Source organism: Indicator indicator, chromosome 15 (genome assembly GCF_027791375.1).
Source record: "Indicator indicator isolate 239-I01 chromosome 15, UM_Iind_1.1, whole genome shotgun sequence".
Classification (NCBI taxonomy): Eukaryota; Metazoa; Chordata; class Aves; order Piciformes; family Indicatoridae; genus Indicator; species Indicator indicator.
The window spans coordinates 2,953,312-2,971,300 of NC_072024.1; the positions used below are offsets into that span (position 1 = coordinate 2,953,312).

General features: G+C 46.0%; 1 protein-coding gene across 1 annotated transcript in view; it reads right to left on the reverse strand.

Annotated features, from left to right (window-relative positions):
* CNTN6 (contactin 6) overlaps window positions 1-17,989 on the reverse strand; it is a 117,010-nt gene that overhangs the window by 84,256 nt on the left and 14,765 nt on the right. The gene's annotated exons all lie outside the window — the stretch shown is intronic.

Consider the following 17,989-nt stretch of genomic DNA (forward strand, 5'->3'; position numbering starts at 1 on the left):
ATTATTCGACTCTGAAGCCATGCAAGTAGGAAAACAACCCAACCACAACAACCAAAACAGACATTTTTGTGTTGTTTCCTTTTGTTTTATAGATATAAAAAGCAGATGTGCTCTCCCATATTTACAAGAGATAATTAAACATCATCAGGACTCCCACAGAGTGCATGTTTAAACGCTGATAAAAAGTACATTGTACTCTTAACGAGTCTGTTTTGTCCTAAGCTTGCCTGCATGTGTTTTAATTGACTGCAACCAACCTGAGCACTGGCTTTCAAGGGGGGGGAAGAGGATGCTCTAAGTAGGAAATCTTGTGGTGGTTTAGGGATGTGTAAATGTGTCTGTGGTGATTTTTATCACAGCATATTAGAGGTTGGAAGGGACCTTGAGACATCATCAGGTCCAACCCCCCTGCCAGAGCAGCATCATTTAGGGTAGTCTGCACAGGAATGCATCCAGGTGGGGTTGGAAAGTCTCCAGAGAAGGAGACTCCACAACCCCCCTGGGGAGATGTGAGAGCAGAAGAGATGCTTGGAACAGCTCTTTACAGAGGCTTTGGCTAAATGCTGACTTCTTTTCCAGCAGAAGTAAGATCAGCAGCAAATCCTTGGTACTGAACTTGAAAATACAACTGGGACAGAAATTAGAAGTGCACATCACCCTTGTCTGCCAGTCCCCAAGGCCTCCAGCCTGCAGCACTGCCTTACAAATATTAATTCCTTTTCTAGCAGGGTTGTAACAGCTCATACCTCAAATTATTTAGGTCTCTGGTTCAAATCCTTGGTTATTGACCAAAGGAATCAAGTCACAAATACAGAATGGATGAATTGCCTAACACAGGTAAATTTAAGCCAAATTTCTGTGTTTTCAACAGTATCACAGTACATCAGAGGTTGGAAGAGACCTCAAGAGATCCTCAGGTCCAACTCCCCTGCCAGAGCAAGATCACTTAGGGTAGTCTGCACAGGAATGTATCCAGGTGGGTTTGGAAAGCCTTCAGAGAAGGAGACTCCACAACCCCCCTGGGCAGCCTGTTCCAGGGCTCTGTCACTCTCACTGTAAAGAAGTTTCTCCTCCTGTTGAGGTGAAATCTTCTATGTTCAAGTTTGTACCTGTTGTTCCTTGGCTTATTACTGTGCACCACTGAAAAGAGCCTGGCCCCCCTCCCCTTGACACCCACCCCTCAGATATTGATAGACATTGATCAGATCCCCTCTCAGTCCTCTCTATGGCTATTTCTTTTAATTTTTTTTTCTTTACCAAATGTTACACCACACTCCACCTCCTCTACTCTCTTTCAGATCACTGAGATGTGGAAGTACTGACAGCCTTGTTCTCTTTAAGGACCTCAATCACAAAGTGACACATGTAGATGTACTTTAAAATATGATTCTTCACACTCTGATCCAGCAAGGTGGTTGTAGTGTGGTGGGCTGAAATATCCCTCCCACGTGAACGACACCAGACTAGCTCAGTTTGGATGCAAATGCAGCTGTATTTACAGGCGGAAATTACAGTCTACAATGGAATACAATGGATATATACAAAATATACAGGATTTACAAATATGTGCAGTTAACAGAAACAGCACAAAACCCTCCTGGCCAAAGCCAGGAAAGCTGCCCCCCTGCCTCCTCCTTTCCTGCCTTTCCCAGGCCCCCCTGGCAGAAGGAAGAAAGCCAAGAAGCAGAGGGGTTGTTAAACTTAGCTTTCAGGGTCAGTATGCCAGTGTGTTATCTGTGAAAGAAAAGCCAGAAGGGAAACACAGTCTGAAAAACTCTGTTAGACTGCCCAGCAGAGAAGCACCAGACAGGCTAACAGACAGACTGCACTTTGTTTGGAGGACTGACTCTTAAACATTTCTCTCTCTCCAATGGGAGTGTTTAGAATAATCTTTATTTTGCTTTCTTACACCCAGTTGTGATTTATTTGCATTCTTTGACTTCTCTGCTCGAACTCTGTGAAAAGAAATAAAAGGCATAGCCTTAAAACCACCACAAAGAGGAAGGCTTACTCCTCTTTCTCAGAGCACTCTGGGAAATGATTGCTTGAAATACATCCAAAAATCTCTTTTAGTATCACAACTATCAGCTTGCCTTAAAACTCCTTATGCCTTCATGTGGCTAACTGCTTGCCTTAAGCTTATTTTATTTACCTTGCTGCAGGTTCTTGTTTCAAACAATTGTTCCATTTTTCATCAGCTGAACAACTGCATGATCCAGAGCTCAATAGAGAAACAATTCTCCTTGGTCAAAGCAATAATGATTACCACCTCTACAGGCTCAGCTATTTATGTCAATACATCAATTTTCTCCCCCTCAGTTGAACTTTACACAGTTAATTTTTCTTTCCTCCTCTTCATCTCCTGTATATTGGTCTCCTATGAAGACATTGTCTACTCAGAGGTGACTGAATTGAATTAGGCAGCTGTAGCACCTCCTTGTGCTGTCATAGCCACAATAGATGGTGCCTGTCAATACACTGAGAAAGTGTTTGAAACTCTGATGCTCTTTTAATTGCCTGCTGGCTAGACCTCTGCCTTGCAGTCTGGCTAGTCTGAAGGGACAAAAAAAAAAAAAAATGGGGGGCGGGGGGAGAAAGAAGGAAAAAAAAAAAGAAAGTTGAAAAAAGGAGAATAGATTTGGTTTTATTCCATCCTGTAATATTAATTGGAAATAAAAATAGTGGATGGTTGTAATAAGGCTAACTAGAGTTTGGATTTATACTTACAAGGAGCTTCCTGCTTCAGTCTTTAAGTCTGGGTTTATTTGTTAACTTGTTTGAAAATCCAGTCTGAGAACATCTACCAGCTTTTTTTTTTTTTTTTTTTGGTTGTTGTTGTTTTTCTTTCTTGTGGGCTAAGTATCTTCTGAGAAGGGAAAAGATATTTGTATGAAGAAGTGGCCCCTGAGACAGCTGTCAAGGCAGTAGATGAGCATTTGCTTGGGCTGGCTGGCCTGAGGCTGGGTGTTCAGTACTGGGACCAGTGCTGTCTAACATCTTTGCTGGCAGCACAGGCAGTGGGATTGAGTTTGTGGATGAGGTCATGCTCTAGAGTCTGGTTTACACTCTGAGGGGAACTGATGCACTGCAGAGGGGCTTGGATAGGCTTAGGAGGGGAGCTCAAGCCAATCTCTTGAAGTTCAACAATGCCAGCTGCACCTCTCTGGGCAAGGAGTAGCTCCAGAGCAGTCTGGAGGAGGAGGGCTTGGGGGTGTCAGTTGATGACAAACTCCCCAGGAGCCAGCAATGATCTCTGGCAGCCCAGAAGGCAGCTGCGTGCTGGGCTGCATCAAAAGCTGTGAGAGCAGTAGGACCAGGGAGGGGATTCTGCCTCTCTGCTCTGGTGAGGCCCCACCTGGAGTACTGCATCCAATTCTGGTGCCCCCAGCATAAGAATGGTGTGGATCTGCTAGAGTGAGTCCAGAGGATGGCCATGAAGATGATGAGAGGGCTGGAGAAGCTCCCCTATAGGGACAGGCTGGGAGAGTTGGGGCTGTTCAGCCTGGAGAAGAGAAGGCTCTGGGGAAACCTTAAAGCAGCTTTCCAGTACCTGAGGGAGGGCTACAAGAAAGCTGAGAAGGGACTTTTGACAAGTGCTTGTAGTGATAGGATGAGAGGGAATGGCTTTGAGCTGGTACAGGGAAGATTTAGACAGGAGATTAGGAAGAAATTCTTTAGAGTGAGGGTGGTGAGACACTGGAACAGGTTGCCCAAGGATGCCCTCTCTGGAGATGTTCTCTCCCTGGAGATCAGGTTGGATGAGGTCTTGAGCAACCCGGTCTAGTGGAAGGTGTCCCTGCCCATGGCAAGGGGGGTTGGAACTAGATCTTCAAGGTCCCTTCCAACCTAACCCATTCCATAAATCTATGAACCTAAGCAGCTGACATTTCCTGCCCAAGCTGCATTTCTCAACCTTAAATTGGATATCAAAATCTGTATCCAGGAGTTTGAGGTCCTTCATATCATGGTTACAGTTTGGTTATACAAAGTAACTCAGTTTTTCTTTGTGCTGGGGCGAAGATTTTAGTTCCATTGTGCTTAATAGTCAATCACAGGTATCCAAAAGTAGATGTGGAGGCATATAAATGATCATTTAATTTATTTCTCTGGCCCATGACAGGTTCAAGTATGCTATGTCTGTCATAAGTTACTTATTTAACCCATTTTTAAATAGCTCCAGGGGTAGGCATTTTCTTTAGAGAGTCCATTCTGGTGCTTCACTAACATCTGCATCACTTGGCATCTTTTAGATCCCTCATTCCCCCAAAATTTAGTGAGCCTCACCAAAAAAGTTCTCTTTATTTTTGTTTTTTTCCCTATCTGAAGTTGACTTTGATAGATAAATGGAGAGAAAGAATTTTCCAGTGCCTCTGTCTGTAACAAAGAATCATTGCATATTAAAAAACCCTACAACCCCAAACATCCGAAAGAGCAAAACAAAGCAAAATAAGTGAAAAATAACTCATTAGGGGAGGCAGCCTTACTCCTGTTGTCATCTTTATTGGACCCTTTCTCCAGGCAGGCAGCATCTCCTATGATGTATTATGACACCTCATTCAGATGGGATTCAATAATGGGTTATAAAATTGCCTACCTGTGTCATGTAGCCCAGGGTGATAGAGAGGGAGGAGGTGGACCATCAGAAATCATGTTTCTTTTTGCTGGAAACAGCCCCCTTGCCCAAAAGATTTGTGCATCCCTTTCCTACCCTGTGAGGTTGGTTGTATTTGCAGTGGTTAATTGCAGTCTAAAATGTGTTAAATATGTTAAAACAAAACAAAACAAAACAAAAAACAAACAACCCAAACCTGAAGGTGAATATAAAATGCACTTATTCTACTTTGCTCCTGTGGTTCTGAAAATCTGCCTACTTCTCCAAACCACTTCTCCATGGCCTGAGCTGGCATGTACACCAGCAGAGCACAACTAATCTTCTCCCAGTTACTGTTCACAGAGTCCCAGAGTGGTGAGGGTTGGAAGGGACCTCTGGAGATCATCCAGTCCACCCCCCTGCTAAAGCAGATCACTGACAGCAGCTTGCCCAGGATCACAATGTCCAGCTGGGTTTGGAATCTTTCCAGACAAGGATTCTCCACAACCATTCTGGGCAGCCTGCTCCAGGGCTCCAGCACCCTCACACCAAAGAATTTCTCCTCACATTCAGGTGGAGCCTCCTGGGCAGTTTGTGCCTGGGGCCTCTTGTCCTGTTGCTGGGCACCACTGAAAGTGTCTGTCCCCACCCTCTTACCCTGCACCCTTTAACTATTGATCAGCACTGAGAAGCTCCCCTCTCAGCCTTCTCTTCTCCAGGCTATGTAGCCTCTGCTCATCAAAGAGCTGCTCTTTAACTATTGATCAGCACTGAGAAGCTCCCCTCTCAACCTCCTCTTCTCCAGGCTAGACAGCCCCTGCTCATCAAAGAGCTGCTCCAGTCCCCTCAACACCTTTGCAGCCTTCACTGGGCTCTCTCCAGTAGTTCCCTGTCTGTCTTGAACTGGGAAACCCAGAACTGGACCCAGTATGGCCTCACTAGGACAGAAGGGGAAGACAACCTCCCTCAAACCTCACCTAGCATAGCTTTGTAACATAGCATGACATAATCTAGTAAAGCATAAGTGCTCCTTGTCAAGAAGAACATCAAACAGGATTGCTAAGATCAGGTGTTTGGCACACATTTAGGTTGCTAATATGCACTGAGGAATAGTGCAGCTATTTAACAGATGGTGCATTTGCTAACTTCAGTGTTTCTGCAGAGATCTATAAATAAATTATCACCTAGTTCCTTCCATCCTTTATCTGTACTTATGAACAAGTTCCTTCACATTTCATTGCTCTCTCAGCTGTGAGTTTTAACAAAAAAAAAAAAAAAAAGAAAAACAACCCAAAAACAACCCAAAAAACAACTTTTTAATATTTTTTTCTCCTTTCCTGAGCACTGTGCCTGTTGGCAGATTACTGTTGGTACAGCAGAATTAATCAGCTGGATGTGATAATGAGGGCATGGAGGCTAAGCAAAACACTCAGATGAACAAGGGATTCTTCACAGTAAAGAGAGGGAATATATGGACTCAGCTGCCTGTGGCAAGAAGTCATCATCTTTGGGAACATTTGCAGAGGCAAGCAAGAAAGGGATGTGCTCAGAACAAGCCAACCACAGGGCACTCTGTGGAAGCTGAGTTAAACCATGACAGGGCTTCATCTGATCTAAGTGGGAACTCTGGGGGTGTAGGAGGCTTTCAGCTCATTACTAGGTATGAGGGGAGGTCTGGGGAGGAGGAATCAGCCAGAGCTCTTTTGAGCTGCCATAAGTCTGTAGTGCCCCAGTAGGACAAAGGAAGATATGACAGCAAAGGATATGGCCTGCAAGGCTTCAGTGAGAGTCTGCCACTACAATAAAGCCAGAAGATGAGAAGAGTAGTTTGGGATGAGGATGACCATCATCCTGGATTTACTGAGTAGAGGGCTGCTGCTGGAAAGAGGCAAGCAACACCATGAAGTTGGGTGAGTTGTCTACCTGAAGTGATGATCTGTGGAGTGAGAAGGGAATTGTAACTGATAAACCCAAATATTTCCTGCTGCAGTGCTTATCTTAATTGATAGGTTCAGCCACACAGTAATTATTTCTTTAGTGCTTTAAAGCTCAGCACTGACATAATTGCCAACTGTCACAAATCTCTCTTCTGGCTTCCCCACCACCACTATTACCCACACACCTGGGCTGGGTTTTCAATGTCAACCTGCCTCCTGAGGGTTGGAGGGTAGGTTGAACTTGCACAGCACAATGTGTGAAGACAGGAGCAGTTTGCCTTGGAAACTGCTTCTTAATGATGATAGGAACTAAAAAACCTAATCACAGGGAGAAGTTTGTTAATTTCAACCTCACAGAATCATAGAATAGTAGGGGCTGGAATGGACCTCTGGACATCGAGTCCAACACCAAGAGAGGATCCACCTAGGGCAGGACAGAAAATCTCTAGAGAAGAAGACTCCACATCCTCCCTGGGCAGCCTGCTCCAGGACTCTGCCACCCTCACACGAAAGAAGATTTTCCTCCTGTTGAGATGGAAGTTCCTGCACTCTCTTTGTGTCCGTTTCCACGCATCCTATCACACACCACCACTGAAAAGAGCCTGGCTCCTTCTTGACACCCACCCTTCAAATATTTATAAGCATTAATAAAATCTCCTCTCAGGCTGCTCTCTTCCAGATTAACCAGCCCCAGGTCTCTCAGCCTTTCTTTATAAGACAAATGTTCCAGTCTCTTAACCTTCCTTAAGGTTCCTTAACATTCCTTAACCTTAACCTCTCTTGGACTCTTTCTGGTATTTCTCTGTCCCTCTTGAACTGGGGAGCCCAGAACTGGATGCAATACTCCAGATGTGGTCTCATCTGAAGATGTTCAAGAGAAGCCTGGATGAGGCACTTAGTGCCATGGTCTGGTTGATTGGCTAGGGCTGGTGATAGGTTGGACTGGATGATCTTGGAGGTCTCTTCCATCCTGGTTGATTCTATGATTCATTAGGGCAGAGTAGAGGGAGAGGACAACCTCCCTTGACCTGGTGCACACTCTTCTTAATGCACCCCAGGATACTGCAGACCTTCTTAACCCTAAGGGCACATCCTTGGCTCATGGTGAACTTGTCCACCAGCACTCCCAGGTCCTTTTTCATGGAGCTGCTTTCTAGCAGGTCAACCTTTATTCTGTAGAAGCTGCAGGGTGTTACTCACAGAGTAACATATTCTTGGAATCATTTTGGTTGGAGAAGTCCTTTAAGATCATCAAGCCCAGCTGTGATTTTAGTCATGTTTGGGATTCCTTAAGCTGCTCAGGGCTAGCTGTAGCACTTCCAAACAGTACATTTTAAGGTGTCCCTGTCCATGGCAGAGGGGTTGGAATTAGATGATCCTTGAGGTCCCTTTCCAACCCTAACAATTCTATAACTCTATGAGCACAGGACAATTCTGTGTGACCAAAGAGCAGACAAGGAATCTGGGGTGCTGTAATATATGAACTTGTTACAGATAATTAGAGAAAGTCCAATTTATCACCTTGTGCAATTGCTAGCAGTTCATCTGAATTAATGCAATTTCATGCTTGCTTGGACTTCTGATTTTTATTATTTTTTAATTCTTTTTTTTTTTCCACCAGTGTTTTGTCATTACACCATCCCAAACATGATCTCTGTAATTACTTGCTATTGAGATATGTAATGAATAGTAAAGGTGTTAGTAATGAGATCCCTTTCCAAATTAGTTATCATCCTGAGGATAAATCAATGAAGTTTTTTTTACATATCTGTGGAGCTGTGTCAAATTGTGATGCATCACATCCAGTTTCTTCTCTTTCTCTTATTGGCTATGATCTATTGCAGGATGATCAGTGTTGTTTGATGTGACAGGCAGGAATTCAGCAGGCACTGGGTTGCTGCAGTGTATCCAGAGAAGGGCAACCAAGCCTGTGGAGGGTCTAGAGAACAGGTGTGGTGAGGAGCAGCTGAGGGAACTCAGGTGGTTCAGCCTGGAGAACAAGAGGCTGGGGGGAGACTTCATTGCTCTCTACAGCTCCCTGAGAAGAGGTTGGAGTGAGGTGAGTGTCTCTTATCCCTGATATCAGGTCATACAACGAGAGGAAATGGTCTGAAATTGTGCTAGAGGTTGAGGTTGAATATTAGCAAAAGTTTCTGCACTGAAAAAGTGGTCAGGGATTGGCACCAGCTGCCCAGGGAGGTGGTGGAGTCACCATCCCTGGAGGTGTTCAAGAAACCTGTGGACAGGGCACACTGGGACATGGTTTAATGGCCAGGGTGGTCTTAGATTGAGGGTTGGACTTGATGATCTTAAAGGTCTTTTCCATGCAAAACACTTCTATGCTTCTATTCTGTGATTCTCTCTCAGGGAAATGGGGTAAAAGTGACCACCTCAGCAGCTTTTAGAAGCTCATGCTTATGATGACCTTTAAAGACCCCTTTCAAAACAATGCACTCAATGATTCTGTGGTTTGCTGTGAGCATTTCTAACACCTCTGAGCTGACAGCTGGTTGTATTCACTTTCCTGTGCCTGTCAGGAATTAGGAGGCCCACTGGGAGTCAGACTTGATGATCTCTTGAGGTGCCTTCCAACCTCTGAGATATTGTGATAAAGCATAGGTCCAAATTCAAGATCTGATTCTGAGGAATCAGGTCTGTTGTAGCTTCAGATGGAAAAACTGGCACTTGCTTGGTCACTTTTAAGTGACCTCAGATTGTGAGAAGTCACATAGCTGACTAGATTTTGGCTGTGGTTTCAGTTCTTTAGTAGTTTGTCCAGAGAAGGGCCACCAGGATGATCAGCTGGAGTTCCTCTCCTATGAGGACTGACTGAGAGAGTTGGGGCTGTTCAGTCTGGAGAAGAGAAGGCTCTGAAGAGACCTTCTTGTGGCCTTCCAGGATCTGAAGGGGGCTACAAGAAAGCTGGGGAGGGACTTTTTAGGATGTCAGGTAGTGATAGGATTAGGGGGAATGGAACAAAAATAGAAATGGAGAGATTCAGATTGGATGTTAGGAAGAAGTTTTTCCCCATGAGGGCAGTGAGACACTGGCACAGGTTGCCCAGGGAGGTGGTGGAAGCCTCATCCCTGGAGGTTTTTGCAGCCAGGCTGGAGGTGGCTGTGAGCAACCTGCTGTGGTGTGAGGTGTCCCTGCCCATGGCAGGGGGAGTTGGAGGTCCCTTCCAACCCTAACAATTCTGTGATTCTTTCATGTACAGGAAATATCAGGCTTCTGTTGGGCAAAATCACTTTTAGACACAGACTTGTCCAGAGATTTTGATCTGTTCAAACCTCTCCAGAAGACCTCCTGAGCATCTGACACATTTTATCTCTTGCTATTTGTATTGCCTTGTGTCAGACTAGCACCCACCTCTTACAGCCTTGTGACCAACAGGAAGTGCTGTAGAAATACCTTTCTTTCCCAAGATATCTCCCAAAGGAAGGGCAACTTGCACTGGAAAGTAAACTTATTTTTAGCCTTCAGAGCTGTAGTAAACTTGCTGAGCAAACCCTCTGACAGTTGAGTTGTCTTGTTAATAGTGCCAATACATTAATCTTTGCCCATTACTGACTAATCTCAATTTTTTTTAAATGCTCTAATTGATTTTCTATGAATTCAATTCTGAGATTAAGAACAGTGTTATCTCTAATTAAGGTGTCTGAAAGCTGCTTAGCATTGCCCATTTCCTGATTTTTAACTACTTGCGTTTTGTACTGAAGTCCTGCTGGGCTCTTCTGCTCCTTCTCTGTTTGAAGTGTGAGCCTCTGCTTTGTCAGAGTGTAGAGCACCACAGTCTGTAGGGTTTCAGCCAGGATGAGCCTGGGCAGCAACTGAGCATTGTCTTGCTTAGAATAGTGGAATAGTTTGGGTTGGAAAAAACTTTTCAAGGTCATCTAATCCACCTCCACTGCAGCCAGCAGGGATGTCTGCAGCTAAAGCAGGTTGCCCAGAGACCCAGACAACCTGACCTGGAATGGTTCCAGGGATAGAATCACAGATTCAGTCAGGGTTGGAAGGGACCACAAGGATCATCTAGTTCCAACCCCCCTGCCATGGGCCACCTCTCTGGGAAACCTGGGCCAGGGTCTCACCTCCCTCAGTGTCAAAAGTTTTCCTCCTTGTATCTAGTCTAAATCTCCCTCTTTTAGTTTAAACCTGTCACCCCTTGTCCTGTCATGAGTCCCTGCTGAAGTCTGTCCCCATCTTTCTTATCAACCCCTTTAAGTCTTCAAAGGCTGCTATGAGATCTCTGTGGAGCCTTCTCTTCTCCAGGCTGAACAACCCAAACTCTCCCAGCTTGTCCTCACAGCAGAGGTCTTCCAGCCTTCTGATCATTTCTGTGGATTTGTCCTTCTACAACAGGTCCACATCTCTGTGCTGATGCCTCCAGAGCTGGCCCCAGCACTGCAGGTGGAGTCTCAGCAGAGTGGAGCAGGGGGGCAGAATCCACTCCCTCCACCTACTGCCCACACTGCTGGGGATCACCCCAGGACATGGCTGGGGCTGGCTGCAGGTACACACTGCCAGCTTAAGTCCAGCTTTTCACCCACCAACACCCCAAAGTTCTTCTCTGCAGGGCTGCTCTTAATCCCTCCACCTTCCTTTTCTTTTGATTTTCCATCTGAGCTGAACACTACATCCCACTATGGTTAAAAGAGAAAGTTGCCCTCCCCTTACCCCCCGAAAAAGGCCACCAGGAGAACCCTGATGGTGCTCTCACTCCAAAGCCCTTCTGCTCTCTGCTCCCACACAGCTGTCTTTCAAACCAAGAGGGGAAAATCACAATTGCTGGCTCTTGTCCTTCTCCAAAGCTTGGTAATCAACCAAGGACCTTCATCAGTGCTCCTTTATTTAGTTAAATTGCTCTGGAGCTTCTACAGTGAGAGGACCTGTAATTTGCACATTAAGATGCACATGGGCCCCAGGTCTTCAATTCAGCTTAAATGGTATGAATAGCCAATCCAGGCACTAATTTTCAAGGTGGGGAACAATAATTTCTGCCACAGCCTGATTGTCTTTTTCAATTAAAAAAGTGAAAATGCCCTTTATAAAGTAATATCAAGCTTCTCTAGAGGGAAAAAAAATGGAAGGTCACAACTAAATTAAACAGGGAGTGTGACTGAAGGAGGGTGGGAGGAAAAGCCTTAGCTGACTTGATTGTTCTTTTATTTTTTTTGTTCATGCACCAAAAAACTCAGTGCAAAGAAACATGCTGTGAAGTTGTAGTGCTGGTCTACATCTGGCTTTGTTATTTTTGCTTTTTTTTCCGCTCCCTCTCCTTTTACTGAGTTAGCAGCATCAAATATTAAAGCTCTCTTCTGAACCCAACACAGGACTTGCAGTGAGCAGTAAGTGTTGATGCAGCCTTAGGGCTCTTACCCTGGAACCCATCTGCAGGCCAGAGGCGTATCTGAGGATCTGACCCCCTCACAGGGAGGGGAGGTAAGAAATATAGTTTAAATATTTTATATTTCTGAACAGTTTTCTCACTTGTCACAGCTGAGTTCATTTGTCACCTGTCATCACAGAGTCACTTTGCTGGCTGCAGAAGGTTTCTCCAGATTGGAGTGCTCTTAAACACAGATTTCTCTCCCCAGTTGAAATCTCAGAGGCTGGGTTTATCCATGCCAGAACTACAAGAATTTCACTGACCCACACCAGAGATGGCCCCAGCCTCATCAAAACTACCTCTTGCCAGGTGGGTTAACTCTTACCCAGACTGGCTTCTTCCATTCATGCTTCCCCCTGCTCCTTCAGAGACCTGGTTTCCCAGTGTGTGTGTGGAGAAGGTTCCTGAATTTGCCCTTTTCCTAGGACCTTGATCTTTTTGTGGCTGCCAGTGCCCCTAGACCTGTGTCCTAGTCTATTCCATTTACCTCTCCTTGTCTCAACTCATTGGGATTCCAGTGTGTTTTGCTCCCCTTCTTGGGAGTGAGCTGTGTTAGAGCAGACTGTGCTAAACCAAGCCATCCTGTGGAGGCCTCCCTGTCCAGGCTCTTGTGGGGTACCTCCTGCCAAACATCCTACTTCAAGCTATGTCTTTTTATTCTCTTTATACCAGCAAGATAATCTACACTCATAACAAACAACAAATTTGGCCACAACAACCCCAAGCAGTACTACAGGCTGGGCACAGAGTGGCTGAGAGCAGCCAGACAGAGAGGGACCTGGGGGTGCTGGGTGATAGTAGCTGAACATGAGCCAGCAGTGTGCCCAGGTGGCCAGGAGAGCCAATGGCATCCTGGCCTGGATCAGGAATTGTGTAGCCAGCAGGACAAGGGAGGTTATTCTGCCCTGTACTCAGCACTGCTCAGGCCACACCTTGAGTGCTGTGTCCAGTTCTGGGCTCCTCAATTCAAGAGAGATGTTGAGGGACTGGAATGTGTCCAGAGAAGGGTAACAAAGCTGGGGAGGGGTCTGGAACACAGCCCTGTGAGGAGAGGCTGAGGGAGCTGGGGGTGTTTAGCCTGGAGAAGAGGAGGCTCAGGGCAGACCTCATTGCTGTCTACAACTACCTGAAGGGAGGTTGTAGCCAGGAGGGGGTTGGGCTCTTCTCCCAGGCAACCATCACCAGAACAAGAGGACACAGTCTCAAGCTGTGCCAGGGGAGGTACAGGCTGGATGTTAGGAGGAAGTTCTTCACAGAGAGGGTGATTGCCCATTGGAATGTGCTGCCCAGGGAGGTGGTGGAGTCACCATCCCTGGAGATGTTCAAGAGAAGCCTGGATGAGGCACTTAGTGCCATGGTCTGGTTGATTGGCTAGGGCTGGGTGATAGGTTGGACTGGATGATCTTGGAGGTCTCTTCCAACCTGGTTGATTCTATGATTCTATGAAATAAAATGCCAAGGGTCTCATGCACAGCTGAAAGCATGCAATAAGCTCACCCATGAATATTTCAGCCCTTCCCAAATTCCTGCCCAGCACTGTAGAGATCTTGATCCAGCACAGAATCGCTTCCTGCAGAATTACCTCAAGTTCTCCCCAGACACCACTGCTTTATCTTGCTCATTCCAGCTGCAAAGCCATCAAAGACTTCCTTCCAATGGGAATTGCAGGATTTACTCTGAGTGCCTGATGTAAAGGATTTTTTAATTTTTTTTTTTTTTAATGTGAATCTTGTAAGTGGGATTTCAGGTGCAGTATCTTATTAGCTTTCAGCAGAAGGGAATATTTATAGCTCAGTGTGTTCTCTGTACCAAATGTGGTTTCTCTCTTCAGAAAAGCTCTGCCTGTGGTCTTATTCCTTCCCACCATGGAAAGTACCAGTGACAACTACTGCTGCTCCTTCTTCAACTTAAGTTATGGACTAGAGAGCCATGGGATCAGAGAATGGTTTGAGCTGAAAGGGACCTTTAAAACTCATCTAGTCCAACCCCTTGCAGTTAGTAGGGACATCTGCAACTGGAGCAGGTTACTCACAGCCTTGTCTGACCTGACCTGGAATGGTTCCAGGGATCTGGAAACTGGTTCCTGGCATCTGCCACCTTTCTGGGCAGCCTGGACCAGGGTCTCACCATTCTCACGGCAGATTTTCTTCCTTCTCTCTATCCCAAATCTACCTCTTTTAGTTTGAAACCACCATCCCTTGTCTTGTCACAACAAGCCCTGTTCAAAAGTCTGTCTCCATCTTTCTTATTTGCTCCTTTAAGTACTGAAATGCCACAAGAAGGTTTCCCAGGAACCTTCTCTTCTCCAGGCTGTACAATGTCAGCTGTCTCAGGCTGTCCTCACAGCCCTCTCATAATTTCTGTGGCTTCCTCTGGCTCTGCTTGCTCCAACAGGTCCATGCCTGTCCTGTGCTGAGGACCTCAGTTTATCTTCTACTTCAAAACCTTTGTATCAGACAGAGTGCTCTCCAGAGTGCCCTTCCAACCCCTAACATTTTATGACAGGATATTTTTGCACCTTCCCTGCCAAAGCAACTAATCAATTAAGTTCATTATTTTTATTCAGTTAAAGACAGAAACTTATTCCAAAGAATTTAATTCAGTTGTTTTGTTTGGTTGTTTGTTTGGGTTTTTTCCCTTGCTATCCTCCACCTATCTGTAACATTTTTTTTCCCTTGCACACCAAAGACTGAAGAAGCTCATGGGGACATTATTAGAGATACTTCATTCAATAATTTATTAGAATCTAAGTCTGCAATGAAAATAGAGTACAGAAAAAAGAAAAGAGACTCACCCAGACTTCCCATGCAGACTGGTTTTATCCTTCAGAAATATTAAGCTTTATCAGTCAGGATCTTGCAGCTCTGGGACCTGTGGCTGCTTTGTTACCAACCATATCTCAATCTCATAGATTGCTTTTTCAATAGACCTTGCAATGGGTTGATTTAGGATCAACACTTCTCCTAGGGACTGCAGAAGAGGAAGTAATGCATAACTAAAAAGATAATCTTCAAATGCTTCCACACTCCCTGTTACTGCTTTATCTGACTGGTTCACTGCCTGTATCATTCCTTACCACATCTCTTTACTGTATGTCTCCATAGATAAAGAATTCCTGTGCCAGAGGAGAGAGAGCCTTCTCTGATAAGGATAGTTTAAGCAACTAACAGAAGGGAATAAAAGAGGTTTAACAAAGCATCCTGATGTGGCATAGCCTTGCATGTGGTTGGTAAGCACTCTGAGAGAGATGTCTAAAAACATTGGGAAGAGAGGGAACCACTGGGGAGGGTCCGATGGAGGCTACAAAGATGCTGAGGGGCCTGGAGCAGCTCTGTGAGGAGGAAAGGCTGAGAGCCCTGGGGCTGAGAGCCTGCAGAAGAGCAGACTAAGAGGGGATCTGATCAGTGCCCAGGAGGAGCTAAGGGGCAGGTGTCAGGAAAATAGGTTCAGACTCATTTCTGTGGTTGGCTGTGATGAAACAAGGGACAATGGGCACAAACTAGAATAGGAGATTCCATTTGAACATGAGGAAAAACTTCCTTCCTGTGAGTGTGCCAGAGCCCTGAAGCAGGATGCTCAGAGAGGTTGTGGAGTCTCCTGACAAGGAGACTCCTTGATGTGATGCTGGACAACCTGCTCTAGGTGACCCTTCTTCAGCAAGGGGTCGGACTAGATCATCTCCAGAGGTCCCTTCTGATCCCCATGCTGGGATTACATAATTTGAAACAGACTAAAATGCAGCTTGGGCTTCTGATGGTGCATGTTTTGTTGTATCATTAAATAAGAGGGGAATGTTGCTGCCATCAGCTGTAGTCTGTGTGCTTAACAGGAGAGGTCATGACTGCATTGGTGTCAGTGGGCATCAGATGGACTCTGAGAAGACAGATCAGGCTCAGCCATCCAGGGAACTATGGAGAGAGCAAATTCCCTTCGTTATGTAGTCATGCCCACATCTTCTGGCTTGAAGATTCCAGGCTGTTCTTCCTCTCTTCAGGAATGTCTGGATCTTTGCATAATCCTATTCTTGTTGTATCTGAGCTCTAAAATAGAAACACTCTTCTCACCCTGCCAAGTCCTGTCAGCAAGCAGGTGAATCCCTTCCAGGCTTCCTGCTTCATCACTGTGGAATGGCCACTGAGGGCTCCTGCTTTTCCCTCAGCCTGTGAGAGCCTGTGTGTGTGTAGACAGCCTGCTGCAAAGACAGAGATGCTGGGAAGCTCAGCAGGTGTACAGGAAGGTGAGATGAACACCATGAGGTCTTGCAACAAACTCAGAGTAAGCTGCACTCCTTATAGTTGGCTCTCTGCTCAAAGTAGCCTTGAAGGAAACACAGTGACCTACTTTAGAGGGGCTAGAACAGCTTACAGTCCCCTTTGAGCAATGCAAATCAGGTTGTCACCAAGTTTTCCCTAATTTTGAGGCAAAATATCGTGGAGAAGAGGTTAAAAACGAAAATATGCCTGAGGCTGCTGGGTCTGCTCTGTGGAGAGCATGCATTAAGCAAAGACCTTGATGCAGGCTTCCAACACAGAGAGCTGCTGCAGAGAGTGCTGAAGCATTGGCACAAAGTGTCCATAGCAATCTGAGTTGATAAATCAGCTGCCTGCTTCTTCTGACTCCAGGCAGAGTTTTGCAAAATAAGGGCTTTTTTTCCTTTTTTTTTTTTTTTTTTTTTTTTTTTTTGTTGTTGTTGTTGTTGGTGAGGGATAAATGGAATTGTTGCTATAATTACTGCAACTCTTTCTCTTCCAAAGCTTGCACTCCCCCTGCCCACACACAAGGACAGGTAGCTACTGCTGCTGTGGTTTTATGAGGTTCTTTAACTGTGGTTAAAAGTCCAAAAGGTAATTGTGAGCTGTAAGCTTACATGGTGACATGAGGAGGGAGGACAGAAGTGTTTTCACCCTCCAGGCAGGACTGATCCACAGGCAGCATTCCCACTGCGGGTTGCATTTATTTCTCATCTGCTGACAGGAAGATGCAGATTGTGAGGTGTCACCAGGATCAGCAGGAGGGCTGTGCAGAGCCTGGAAAGGACACTGCTTTATATCCAATTCTACACATGTCTGCACATCAAGATGTCCCTGCGTTACATATGTGTCCTGGTCTGAGCTGCAGTAGAAATAATCCTGGTCAGTCCTGTGAGTTCTCTGCTCAGTCTCTGCTCAGTGAGGTCCCTGCTGAAGTTCAGGGCAGCTTTGCACAGCCAGGGGCTGCTTCTAGCAGGGAGAAGCTGACGGGGATTGTTCTAGCCAAGGGCTGGGCTGCAGAAAGCCTCTGCCAGAGACTTGCTGCTGCACACACCAAGGACACTGCCACAGCTTGTGCCACACCCTGGGGGGCAGGAAGGCAGAGGTGGCAGCTGGGGGGAGGAGCGGACAGGACAGGTAGCCCTCAGCTGCCCAATAAGGGATTGCAGCCCGTGGAGGGCATCTTCAGGAGCAAGCTGAGGGATCCCCAGGGTCTGGACTCTTCTTCACTGGCCATTGCCACAGGAGGAATCTATCTGCTCTGTCTTCCATCCCAATCCATGTGTTCCTGAATCCAGCTCCTGAGTCCAATTCCCATCTGCAGCTGAGTCCAGTCTGGGACTTGTCCAGTACCTGCCCCCAGCATCAGTGTGCCAATGGTGCCATCACTGCCATCAGGGGGTGGGTTGGCTCTTGATTTGTATTTCTTTTTCTCTCTTTCTTGGGATTGCTCTGCTTTCCATCCTAGCTGGCTTAGTGTCTTTCCCACCCCATCAGTCTCTCTTCATCTTCCTTTCCCTTTGGAAAGGGAGAGTGTTCACTGAGAGTCTCTGGGACTCATGTGGTAGCTGGCCCTGCCCTAACCTTCCACATGAAGTAAAACTTTGAGGAACTTTGGTGACCTGAGTCTGCCCCTGGAAAGCTGTTCTTTTTTCCTCCTGTTTGCTCTTCAGTTGCCAGCTGGCCATCCTTCAGTGCCTACTGAACACTGAGTTGAGAAGCCTACCCCCTCTTTGAGAAAGAAAGAGGTTGCAGTGCTTGTTCTTGCACCAGGAGCTGCCAGACAGCCTGATCAGTATGCCAGCCCTCACGTGTGGTGATG